This window comes from Schistocerca piceifrons, chromosome 6 (genome assembly GCF_021461385.2).
Source record: "Schistocerca piceifrons isolate TAMUIC-IGC-003096 chromosome 6, iqSchPice1.1, whole genome shotgun sequence".
NCBI classification, from domain to species: Eukaryota; Metazoa; Arthropoda; class Insecta; order Orthoptera; family Acrididae; genus Schistocerca; species Schistocerca piceifrons.
The window spans coordinates 448,792,218-448,806,203 of record NC_060143.1 but is presented as its reverse complement, the minus strand read 5'-3'; positions in this window follow the sequence as shown (position 1 = coordinate 448,806,203).

Sequence of the window (13,986 nt, the reverse complement as noted above, 5' to 3'; positions counted from 1 at the left end):
CTTCTGTAGCACCATATTTTGAAAGCTTCTATTCTCTTCTTGTCCCAACTATTGATCGTCCACGTTTCACTTCCACACATGGCTAAACTCCATACAAATACTTTCAGACACGACTTCCTGACGCTTAGATCTATACTCGATGTTAACAAATTTCTCTTCTTCAGAAACGCTTTCCTTGCCATTGCCAGTCTACATTTTATATCCTCTCTACTCCGACCATCATCAGTTATTTTGCTCCCCAAATAGCAAAACTCCCTTACTACTTTAAGTGTCCCATTTCCTAATCGCCCGCAGCTCGTGGTCGTGCGGTATCATTCTCGCTTCCCACGCCCGGGTTCCCGGGTTCGATTCCCGGCGGGGTCAGAGATTTTCTCTGCCTCGTGGTGGCTGGGTGTTGTGTGATGTCCTTAGGTTAGTTAGGTTTAAGTAGTTCTAAGTTCTAGGGGACTGATGACCATAGATGTTAAGTCCCATAGTGCTCAGACCCATTTGAACCATTTGAACCCTTTCCTAATCTAATTCCCTCAGCATCACACGACTTAATTCGACTACATTCCATTATTGTCGCTTTGCTTTTGTTGATGTTCATCTTATATCCTCCTTTTATGACACTGTCCATTCCGTTCAACTGCTCTTCCAAGTCCTTTGCTGTCTCTGACAGAACTACAATGTCATCGGCGAACCTCAAAGTTTTTATTTCTCCTCCATGGATTTTAATACCTACTAAGAATTTTTCTTTTGTTTCCGTTATGAATAGGAAGGTAGATCAGAGGGTGTGTTACTGTGAACAGTTCAGTGACCGGATGGTTCTAATGAGAATCGACAGTAGACCAACACCGACTACGATAGTTCAGGTATACATGCCGACGTCGCAAGCTGAAGATGAACAGATAGAGAAAGTGTACGAGGATATTGAAAGGGTAATGCAGTATGTAAAGGGGGACGAAAATCTGATAGTCATGGGCGACTGGAATGCAGTTGTAGGGGAAGGAGTAGAAGAAAAGGTTACAGGAGAATATGGGCTTGGGACAAGGAATGAAAGAGGAGAATGACTAATTGAGTTCTGTAACAAGTTTCAGCTGGTAATAGCGAATACCCTGTTCAAGAATCACAAGAGGAGGAGGTATACTTGGAAAAGGCCGGGAGATACGGGAAGATTTCAATTAGATTACATCATGGTCAGACAGAGATTCCGAAATCAGATACTGGATTGTAAGGCGTAGTGATGAAGAGTAGGCTGAAGTTCAAGACATTAGTCAGGAAGAATCAATACGCAAAGAAGTGGGATACGGAAGTACTAAGGAATGACGAGATACGTTTGAAGTTCTCTAACGCTATAGATACAGCAATAAGGAATAGCGCAGTAGGCATTACAGTTGCAGAGGAATGGACATCTCTAAAAAGGGCCATCACAGAAGTTGGGAAGGAAACATAGGTACAAATAAGGTATCTGCGAAGAAACCATGGCTAACAGAAGAAATACTTCAGTTGATTGATGAATGGAGGAAGTACAAACATGTTACGGGAAAATCAGGAATACAGAAATACAAGTCACTGAGGAATGAAATAAATAGGAAGTGGATTCTGATTAGAACAACCCAGCCACTGAACTGTTCACAGTAACACACCCTCTGCCCTACCTTCCTATTCATAACGAATCCTACATCTGTTATAACATTTTCTGCTGCTGTTGATATCCTTGTCTTCCTTCCACTTCACTTCACTGACCCCTACTACATCTAGATTGAGCCTTTGCATTTCCCTTTTCAGATTTTCTAGTTTCCCCACCACGTTCAAGCTTCTGACATTCCACGCCCCGACTCGTAGAACGTTATCCTTTCGTTGATATTCAATATTTTTCTCATGGTAACCTCCCCCTTGGCAGTCCCCTCCCGGAGATCCGAATGGGGACTATTCCGCAATCTTTTGCCAATGGAGAGATCATCATGATACTTCTTCAATTACAGGCCACATGTCCTGTGGATACACGTTACGTGTCTTTAATGCAGTGGTTTCCATTGCCTTCTGCATCCTCATGTCGTTGATCATTGCTGACTCTTCCGCCTTTAGGGGCAATTTCCCACCCCTAGGACAAGAGAGTGCCCTGAACCTCTATCCACTCCTCCACCCTCTTTGACAAGGCCGTTGGCAGAATGAGGCTGACTTCTTATGCCGGAAGTCTTCGGCCGCCAATGCTGATTATTTATCAAAATTTAGACAGTGGCGGGGATCGCACCCGGGACCGAAGGCGTTTTGATTATGAATCAAAGACGCTAACCCTAGACCACTCCTTAGGTTAGTTAGGTTTAAGTAGTTCTGAGTTCTAGGGCACTGATGACCTCAGATGTTAAGTCCCATAGTGGTCAGAGCCATTTGAACCCTTTAACCCCAATACGGCGCTCTAACATGTACCACTCTCCAGGCAGGTAGCTGATTCTTGTTGATATTAACAAGAAACCACCATAGCTGCATTGATACGCATTTATTATGTCACCACCAGTTTTGGTCGACAGAACATTAACTTAACTGCCGCTGAACACAAACAAAGAGAGGCAAAAGTCACACTAGCTTACAAGTATAAATGATATACAATGTTTGCGCGTACAATAAGCAATGCAACATAGCTTTCTTTCTGAGAATAGGTTGGTTTTATTAAGTATTCCAATATACCACATTATTCTCGAATCTGTTGGCTACAAAACCCTATTTTTCAACATAATCTACGTTCAATGCGACGGCTTACCCCACGTTGCTGGTATGCCCAAATGACACCTTCTCTGTTCGACGTCGGAGCCAACGTCTCACCGCATCAGTAACCTACCCACCCATGTACTGCTTCTGCTGAAGTGCATCCTTCATTGGGCTAAACACATGGAAGCTCTTCATGATTTTCTGCTATATGGTGAGCAACCCAGGTCACACAACTTTCAGTATCCCAGCTCGTGGACGAACGTGTCGGTACTACCCCAGATCACGTAAGAAACAGATTGACCGTCCTTACGGCGGAACAGGCAACCGTAAAAATAGTTTTCCCGTCGGTCAACAGATGTCGCAGGCGACGCTACAATGCTAACTGACCTGTCCATGTCGCGGAATTGGCAACGCTGTATCTTCGGTGACGTGAATGACGCTGATTTGTGTTCGGCTAGAGCGCTGCGCACTAAATGCATTCGTCACACAGCTTCCTGTAGACCATGATCGGCTATGGTTTTTCCCGAGTTTTCAATCGAAGAATGTAGATTAGTTCCTGTAATTCCACAAACCAAGTTTATTTCTACTGTAGGGATACTTCTCACAATCATATGCGAAATGAAAAGTAATACACTATCTGCTCTCGCGCAGACATGTTACTATAAGCAGTGTTGTTTTCGAGTGAAAGCTGTGTGAGGATTATTAGCGCACAGATAAAAAAAAAAAAAAAATTAAAATAGGCAGCGTCTATAGTTTGCATGCTATGCTCGTTCTCTTCTATCCTCCTCCCTTCATTCCAGTATAAACGTTTGTTCACATGTATAAACGAATGGCACTGAACATTGGCGAATTATCTATGAATACTCATTTGCAGCAGTGTAAACGAGGTTTTACACTCGTTCACTTCGTTCGCTCTAGTATATACCAGGATATAGAGGGACCGATGACCTAGCAGTTAAATGACGTCTATTATTCATTTATTTCACTGTTGCGATCTCAGTTCTAGAGCCATTTTCAAGTACCAAGGGAAAGGTCTTGTAAGGTAATGCTTCTTAAATTGTTTACTAAATGGTACCACACTATGCTTTGCGTTTTGTTAGCCATATCTTATATTGGTTTCAGTTTTCACATTGCACACAAAAATGCCTCTACAGCCAAAATTACGATAGTGAAGTGAATAAACAGTTTAAAAAAAGTCCATGTCGCAGCAAAGATTTCATTTAAAAATTATATGATATGATTCTTGTACAGGAAGGGCTGCCACCTTATATCAGAATATAAGATCGACAAAATTTAGATAGGATCTAATGCTTAGGGATCTTTATTTATTCTTACTCGTAACTAATTTATAGATTTACCTGAATTTAAAATCCACTCGCGTAATCTTTCTTTATTTTGGACGGGAATCTGAACATTTTCAGTTCAGGATTTGTTCGTCTACTCTTTCCACAGTTGATATACTCGCAGGCCCTCGGCATGACGACTCGATCCACTACCACCGGTATGTCAGAAACAGCTGTACTTCACAGACGCCAAATAGTGGAAAGCTGCACGCGTTCGGCCGATGTTGCCACATATTTCACAGAACGGAGTGCCATCTAGTGGTTGATTCCACAAGTAAGGGTGTGAAGCTGCTGCCGCCTGGTGGCCGTTCCCTGACAAGGGTTGCCTGCTAGACCAAGCGATTGGGCAATCTGTTTCTTACGTGATCTGGGGTACTACCAACAGAAACGCCCATTTCAGCAGCGGGGTGTTTCATTGTGATGCATCGATTATCTCGAATTAGTCTGTCCGCAAGTTACAAGTCTTAGCTGTGTGCGGATGACCAGCATGCGAGAGATCGGACATGTTTTGCTGACCTTGTTGCGATGATGACAGACGTCTCACCGTGCTTTTCTTCACTGCCAGGTGTCGTAGACATTATGCAGGCGTTTGTGAATATCTACGGTGCGTTGGTTTTCCACCAAAATAAACTCAATAACAGCTCTCTGCTTCGAACGCACTTCCATTGCAGACGCCATTTCACACACTACGTATTACACCGCCAACTATAGGAACGTCATGAAACTATAAGACTGACGCTGGAATACTCCACGACGTCCCACAACAAATTCCGAATTTTGCAAACCGAAACTGCTCGAGAACGTCCTTCGTACAGCTCACACTGCCCACAATGTTCACAACAAATCACCACAGCGACATTGTCATGACTTAGGATATCTTATTATGTTACGTAACGTTAAAGACTAATTCTGTAACATGACGATCATATAAACACTCCATCGACCGCATGACATTATCACAGAGCGGTTGATCCGGGTAATTTGGCGTGCTGTGCACACCACACTGAGGACTGCCCTGCTTAGAAACCATGATATCTCAAAAGAGACAAGAATTTGTCTGGAAGCTCACTTAGCATTCGCCGACTAAGAAACAACATTTGAAAGAATTCGCAGATACAAGCTATGGGCAGTAATGGTAAAAGAGGAATCCATACACATTCGATCCAGGTGGCAATAAGTTTGTATCTAAACACCAGAATTAGAATTGACACAGGCACAGAGATAACGGCTGAAATACAAACAAAACAATGTGTAAAACAAGAATACACACAGATCAAAAAATGTTTTGTATGACCTCGGTTGCCGGCCGCAATGGTCGAGCGGTTCTAGGCGCTACAGTCTGGAACCGAGCGACTGCTACGGTCGCAGGTTCGAAACCTGCATTGGGGATGGATGTGTGCGATAGCCTTTGGTTAGTCAGGTTTAAGTAGTTCTAAGTTCTAGATGACTGATGACCTCAGCTGTTAAGTCCCATAGTGCTCAGAGCCATTTTCACCTCGTTTCCGAGAATTCCGGAATCTGTACAGAAAATTGGATAGAGAGCAACATAAATATCATTTCCACCCCTTCCATTGCTCATGAAAACCGCACATTGCATGCGTACGTCTAATAGCCAGTAGCACGTCCCCTTGCATTGATGCATGCCTGTATTCGTCGTGGCACACTATCCACAAGTTCGTCAAGCACTGTTGGTCCAGATCATCCCACTCCTCAACGGCGATTCGGCTTAGATCCCTCAGAGTGGTTGGTGGGCCACGTCGTCCATAAACACAGTTTTCAATCTATCACAGACATGTTCGATCGGCTTCATGTCTGAAGAACACGCTGGAAACTCTAGTCGAGCGATGTCGTTATCCTGAAGGAAGTCATTCACAAGATGTTCACGATGGGGGCGAGAATTGTCGTCCATGAAGGCGAATGAGTCGCCAATATGCTGCGGAAGTGGTTGCAGGAAAAGGAATAATTGAGATAAAAAGTCTAACGTGAAAATGAGAACAAATTTACTCTCAACATTCCACCCAGGGTCGGAGGATGGTATTCAGGTATAGTACAGCCATTACGGCACCTTTCATGACCACCAGCGGTGTACGTCGGCCCCAGATAATGCCACCCCAAAACAGAAGGGAATTTCCACCTTGCTTCACTCGCTGGACAGTGTGTCTAAGGCGTTCAGCCTGACCGGGTTGCCTCCAAACACGTCTCCGACGATTTTCTGGTTGGAGGCATATGCGACACTTATCGGTGAAGAAAACGTGATGCCAATCCTGACTGGTCCATTCGACTTGTTGTTGGGCCCAATATGTTGTTGGCATTGGTGTCAGGGATTCTCCGAGTCATAATCCGCAGGTAGCGCCCATCCTCTGTAGTAGTACCCCTTGGGCGACCTGAACGAGGCATGTCATCGACAGTTTCCGTCTCTCTGTATCTCCTCCATGCCCGAACAACATCGCTTTGGTTCACTCCGAGATGCCTGGACACTTCCCTTGTTGAGAGTCCTTCCTGGCAGAAAGTAAAAATGCGGAGGCGATCAAACCGCGGTATTAACCGTCTAGACATGGTTGAACTACAGACAACACGAGCCGTGCACCTCCTTCCTGGTGTAATGACTGGATCTGATCGGATGTAGGACCCCCTCCGTCTAATAGGCGCAGCTCATGCATAGTTGTTTACGTCTTTCGGGGGGGTTTAGTGACATCTCTGAACAGTCAGACGGACTGTGTCTGTGATACAGTATCCACAGCGAACGTCTATCTTCTGGATTTCTGGGAACCGGGGTGATGATACAAAACGTTTTTGCTGTGTGTAGTTCGTCACCAACGTTATTCAGTATCCATACAAATTTATGGTCAAATAATGAAATAGCACATCAGCACGGCGGTGTTATTCGTTTCTGACCAAGTTATCATACAAGACAACGAACATGAATTACAAATGCGACTACACAAACTAAATAAAATAAGAACAAGCTAAAAGGAAACCATGGCCTTTTTAGGAATCAACCCAGTATGAAGAAAATAGTCCTTAATAATAAACCGTTAGAACGGGTAGCCCATTTCCAGTATTTACGTTGTGATTTGTCATATGGGTACATAGAAAAAAATTTTCGTATTGACTCGATAGTAAACCGCAATTTTTACCCAACTGCCACCCTCAAGAAGTTATGGCACCACTCGCCTTGTTACAAAAAAATTGCTGTACAAAAATTAAGCTCATTTGCAATGGTACAGTTAACGTCTATTGCCGAAACTGGCGACAATACATTTTATTACGCAACAATGTAAACCTTTACCTGTCTTTTACAGTCGTTAATACTCATATTGTATAGGACTATCACTATTGTTTCATTATCGTATAATGCAGTTTAGTTGGATACTGGTAAGGAAGCCTGATTTATGCCGATATGAACGACCATTTAGAGAAAGCATCATCAAACCAAGGAATCTGGCGTAGTTACGATGCAAGCTTCAAAGGTACAGCTGTGCGTTATGCGAAAACCTTAACTGAGAAGCCGGAAGAAACTATGGACTGGACGAATGTAGCGTGCGAAGTTGAGCTGCTTCTGAAGAAAAATGGAAGAATGCGGTTTCAAAGAGAAATCGTTCAGAGCACCGAAATGTGGCAACTATCCGGAACTTGAAGCTAACGTTCTTTCCTATAAGCAAGATAAGAGAAAAGAGGGGATTCCTACCGCACGAGAAATTATCCAAATGAAGGCCTTGGAAATCGCAAGTCTTTAAATTGCCTTGCTCTCCGACGAAATACAATATTAAAACAAAGAATGCCAGCTGAGTTCGAGGAGAATCTGGTCAACTAGTTGCGAAAGTGTCACACTTATCCGTTTCATCAGATTGGCAATGATGAGGAAACAATATTTCTTGACACTGCGAGCAATACAAGAGTAGACATGAACGTGGCAAAATGTATCTCATTAAGAGGGGCCGGAATTGGAAAGAACAGAATAACTGTCGTATTAGCTGTTACATCTGAGTGGGGAAAGTTACCCTCTTATGTCATTCTAAAGAGAAAAACCATGCTCAAAGAAAATTTTTCTGTGGGCTTAGTGTTTTGCCGCGAAGAAAAAGGCTGGATGACAACGCAACTCATGGTTGACTGGTTGTCTCATGCTTGGAATTGCAGACCTGGAGCGCTGTTGCTAAGAGAGCCATGCTAGTTCTTGATGCTTTTAAGGGACATCTAACTGCTGAGATAAAACGTAAATTTGCTGTACAAAAATAGATATTAACGTAATACCTGGAGGAATGACATCAGCCGGCCGCTGTCTCCGAGCGGTTCTAGGCGCTTCAGTCCGGAACCGTGCTGCTGCTACGGTCGCAGTTTCGAATCATGCCTCGGGTTAGTTAGGTTAGTTAGGTTAGATAGGTTCAAGTAGTTCTAAGTCTTGGGGGCTGATGGCCTAAGATGTTAAGTCCCATAGGGCTTAGAGCCATTTGGACCATTTCTGAATGACTACAAAAGTACAGGTTCTAGTTGTGGCAAACTGTTCAACGACAACCCCAAAAAATCTATTCAGATTGGCTCCTGGAAGGAGACCATGTCCTTACATTGTCTGGTAAAGGTAAGAAGACACCAGTCATCCTTTTGTGTAGCAGACTCTTGTTTCATGGCTCTGAGTATCATCAGAGTCCATCATCAAGGGATTCAAGAAATGGTGCGTACCGAATGCACTGGATATAAGTGAGGATGACACACTCTTGTAGGTGAACAAAGAAAATGAAAGGAGTGAGAGTGAGGAAGTGAATATGGGTACTGATGGCGCAGAGAGTAAATAAGACAAATTATGTTGCTAATGTGCTGTATCAAATGCGAAAACAAATATTTATGGTATATACCCACATTTCAAATGTAAGTACAATTAAATTTTTCTTAATTTTTCTCCTCTCAGTCACTGTGCGGGTTACTTTCGGGCAAATTTGTTTCTTATTTACTCCTCGATATTTAGGGGTGCGACTTATTTGAAATAATGGCATATTTTCGGAACAATACGGTAATACTTACCACTGTATATGTGGCGCAATAAGGAGAACATTTAAGGGGAAAACAAACAAAGAAACGCAACTGGAGTTTGTATAAAGCCATCGCAATCCCTACTTTATTATATAGGGCAGAAAGTTTAACACTGAGAAACAATGATTTATGCTGACTAGAAGCATCAGACATGAAATTTCTCAGATCTGTGAAAGGCTGCACTAAGGACGACTGAAACAGAAACGAATTGTAACTTATCGACCATATTTGTTCAAAAAATACCCTAGAGCGGAAGTGAGTTGCAACAGAGCCACCTGTAGACCAGTCAGAGTCTTATGCATTGCAATGCAAAATACAGCCGATGGGCTTTGCAAAGCAGAGCCAGCTGCGTGCGATACAGCAACAGCTGACACTGCAATACGCTAGTTGAAGGGTGGAATCCTTTCCTCACTTGCTATCATAGAAGGGTTTAGAGTGCGTGCCTTAAGCACCAACCGGACATAGTCTGGAGCGTGTAAGTACTCAGCGATTCATGTACTATTTCATTCTCGCCTCAGTATCACAGCCAACACCACGAGCCTGTGACGCCCAGGGTGACGTGCGGGAATGCAACATGGGATCCACTGTGTGACCATGAGACAGGGCTGCCGGCCCTGTGTCACGAGGGAACCAACCGCTCACTGGAGAAAGTTCCCAGGCATCCTTAGCTGCTCTGTTGCGCTGTCTCATGGTCGCAGCTGGAGATGTTGCTGACGGTGGCATTCGAAAGATGCCATGCTCGGCTCCGCTCTTTGCACTGTCACCAATGCCGAACGTCTGTTATTTCGTATGAGAGTCAACTGGACACCTCTGCGAAGTTGTTCCTGATGTACAACAGAAGAGGGCTGGAATAAAGAAATTAATCAAACAAATCAACTGTCGTCCTGATGTCTCATTTCACTCTCTGTGTATGACCATCGAAGGGTCATGTAACACTCGTGTCAGAAAACTAACGTCGCCTTCTTAGAGCAATGTCTGAGCCTACAGCCTACAGTAGGATGTCAGTGAGTCAAAAAAAGAAATAAAAAGAAGAATGAGAGGGAGATTCTATTTTGGGCATGGAGAAGTAGTTTGACAGTCATGAATTTTGTGAAGAAAGCAGATTTTATTTCAAGCAGAGAACCGGTGGGTTTGTCTAGTTTTAGAGGTAATGGAGGTCATGATTGGTCAGTACCTGTTGGATGTGTACAGCGTAACCCTGAGGGTCATTTAACGTCATGTATGAAATCAGTTCCAGTAAAATGTTATACATGTAATCTATGGCCGCATACGGCTAAGCAATGCTGAGAGTCGAATTGGCTTATGATTACATGTAAAAATTAAGTTAATGTATTTTATTTTCTTGTCTTGTGAATGTTAGTTCTCAAAATGAGTGTTGTCGAGGACGAATCTTCGACAGGATCATTTACACAAGGTGCGTCAGAACTGGAAGCAGTACGCATATTGCTAGAAAAGGCAGCACAATTAACAGTGGATATACAGCATTACGTGGGTTGGTGGAATTGAAATTGTCACAATAGGGTTTAGATTTGTCAGTTGCAAGTTTAATTGCTCCTTTTCCTGGTAAGGATACTAAGGATATGCAGGCCTTTGTGGGAGACCTTGGAAATCTGGTTCAGATGGAAGGTTGGTCTGATTTCGAGTGCAGCAAAATTGAGACTAACAGCAGAAGCGAAAACTCATGTATTCTATACAGAAGCTCTAACCGGAGACACAATATTCAAAGAATTTAAAGACGGGCTAGTTCAGAGATATACGAAACGAAATAGTGCCAGACACTATAGAGAACAATTAGGGTTAAAAACTAAGAAAAACACGAAAACACGGAAACAGTGGAACAATATGCAGATAGGATAAGGAAAATTTTTGGATGTATCTACAAATTAGGACAGGATGATGCTGTTGATGAAATTATTTTGCAAGAAGCTGAGCAGAGGGTGCTCGATGGCTTTTCAGAGGGTTGCATTTGGAAATGTCAAGATGTGTGCGGACAGGGGGTCAGATGGATTTGCGCACAGTGCTGTTAGCTATAGAGTGTGGGGAGATCCATTTGTCAACTGGAATGCAGGGTAAACAGACAATTTTTGCAGCTAATATAAAAAGGACATGTAAGAAGCAGTGTCCTCAACCTCAAGATGATGTGAATAAAGTAAGTGAAATATGATTTCGCAGAACAGAGCGGATCAGGTTGTGGAAAGGGGCAAAGATCAGTTACTGTTAGTTACACCAGAACACACAATTTTATTCCTCGAAAACCAATGCACAGTTTTCTCTTTAAAACAACAAAAATCAATTCACGGCTGAGGGCCCAAGTAACTTCTCAATAATAAGTTTAAATAATTCCTTCTAAAACACAAGGATTTAGAAAAACGGCTTAAGACCTTACTTAAGTAAAATTAAAATGTCCTTAAATATTTCCTTTTAAGGCACAAGAATTTAGACGAACGGCTGAAGGCCTTACTTAAGTAAAATTAAAATATCTTCTCAGCTAAAGGCCCAAATAATATTTCAGATCAGCAAAGGAAATTCTTTAAAAGGCAAGCATTTACCATTTTTGGCTGAAAGCCATATTAAGAAAAATTTAAATTAATTCCTCGGCTGAAAGTCCAATAATTTTTCAACATAATAAAAGCCAACCTTTCAAAGATAAGTATTTACACAGTACAACAGAAAACCATCTTAAGAAAACTTGAAATACCTTGACGGCTGAAGGCCCAAACAATTATTCAAAATAATTAAAGATAAACCTTAAGATAAGCATTTACATAGTACCGCTGAAGGCCATTTTAAGAATTCAAGACAATTAAAGAGAAACCTTACAGACAGGAATTTACACATTGCGACTGAAAGCCACAGATTTTAAAACAAACGCGGCTGAAAGCCTAAATACAGAGCAAACAAGAATTTTAAATAAAACACGGCTGAAGGCCTAATCTTGAAATACTTCACATAAGGTTCGACTGAAGGCCATATATTGAACATAGAACATACAAAATTAACATACGGCTAAAGGCTTGGCACAGTACTTGTGATAAAAGAAAATCACAATCACAAAGAACAGAAGAAGGTACTCAGAAGTGTTCCAAGGGTCGGCCTGGGGAGTAAACTCCAACAACAGTTTAGGTGAGACAGGCAGCCAAGCGTAACACTAAATAATAGGGTGGCAGCACGACCTAGGGATGGCTGACGAACCAACCAACAACCTAATCAATTCCCTCCCTCGCAACCGACCGACTGGCTAATCCAGCACGCAGACAGCATTCATCTGTTCAACGAAAATCACAGAAGCTACACACAGTTCCAGGTAAACACTTGCACCAAGAACTCCGACAATCCTAAAATCAATCACCGTGGAACAACAAGAATAAATTACAAGTCACACACACACAGAGAGAGAGAGAGAGCTTCCATAAGCGGTCGGCGTCCAAGTACATGTCTTCTGATGAGGCAACCAACTGAACGACCAACCAAGGTCGTCCCCACTCTAGTTATGAGTGTCAGCAACGGTCGGGCGTGTCTTGGTTGTGCGGAGCTCACTGCAGCTCCAACACGGCTCAACTCGGAGACACGGAGACCCGGGCACACTGGCTCGGACCCAACCATGCAGAGGTAACTCTTGCCCATTGGTGACCATATCTCTGCACAAGGAGGGAATCGACCCACGTCCGGCAAGATGACCAACTGCCGAGGCCCAGAAACGTTCAAAAGACCAAATACACGCCGCCCAATGAGACGACCAACCGAACGACCAACCAATGGTCGTTCATGCTCAAATCTCCTTCCATTGGACAGTTCATGTATGTGGCCAGCAGTCGGCAATTACTGGCTGTCCGCGCCTCACTGGCGCTCCGTCCCCCACTGAACTCCAGACAAGACGACCGGTAAATACTAGCGGTCACTCCAGAGATAGTAAGACAGTGCACTTATCGATTAGCGCTACTGCTGCCACTCACGGGCAAGCAAACTAGCACTCTAGTGGCGCCAGTAAATCGAATTAAAAGAAAAGCGAGGCGACAGAACCATAAAAACAAGTTGACAATCAATAAACGGCATGACCGCGAGCCGCGCGAGGCTCAGTAAGAAGTGATTGTTTTATTAGTAGAGGTGTGCTGGCCTAAGCTGTCGCCAGCACAGCGTTCGGCAAAGAGGTTACAAGAAGATCGATAATAGGCGCCGAATCAAGCCCACCTATCCGGAGAGAAGCCAAAGGCAGACTCGCAAGCAACGTGCTGCCAACGCCCTCTCGACTGCTAGTATTTAGATCGCAGCCGCGGACAGGAGGGACCAGTCAGTCACAGACCGTCAGCCCAGTCACAGACAGTCATATGCAGTCGCAGTCAGCTCAGTTACTGGCTCAGTCACTATTCTAGTTGTTTCTGTCAGTTCATGTCAGTGGCTACCCTATTGTTGTCTACACAGCAGGTCTTGTACTTACTAGCAGTGAGGGTAACGTGGACTACTGCGGATGAGCTTGTAGCACAACAACTTGCTTAAAGATAAGTAGCTTCCTGTTCTTATGAATGAGGAATCCTGTTAATAAATGTGTGCAGTTGTGTTGTGGAAAGAGGATACCGGTCACCAAACAACATCCTCTCCCTTGCTTCCCTTTGGTACAAGACTGTACAGTGGCGACGAGAATAATTCGACAGTGCAGATAGGAGTTAATCAACTTGGCCGAAGATTTTGTTATCTTCTTTTGTGTTTTAGCATACACGTGTCATAATTCTACTAATTTGTTGTTGTGTTCTTGCATGTATTCAGGGAGGGGCGCCGCAGAACTAATCATATTTCTCTTTCCAAAGGCTGTACTTGCTTTTTGCTATAACGTATTTGCGTAAACCATGGGTACCCTGCACCCACTGCCCCGCACCTCAGCCGCAGACGACCAGTGTGATGGATCTAACACAAGCTTTTCAGTTTCAGAACC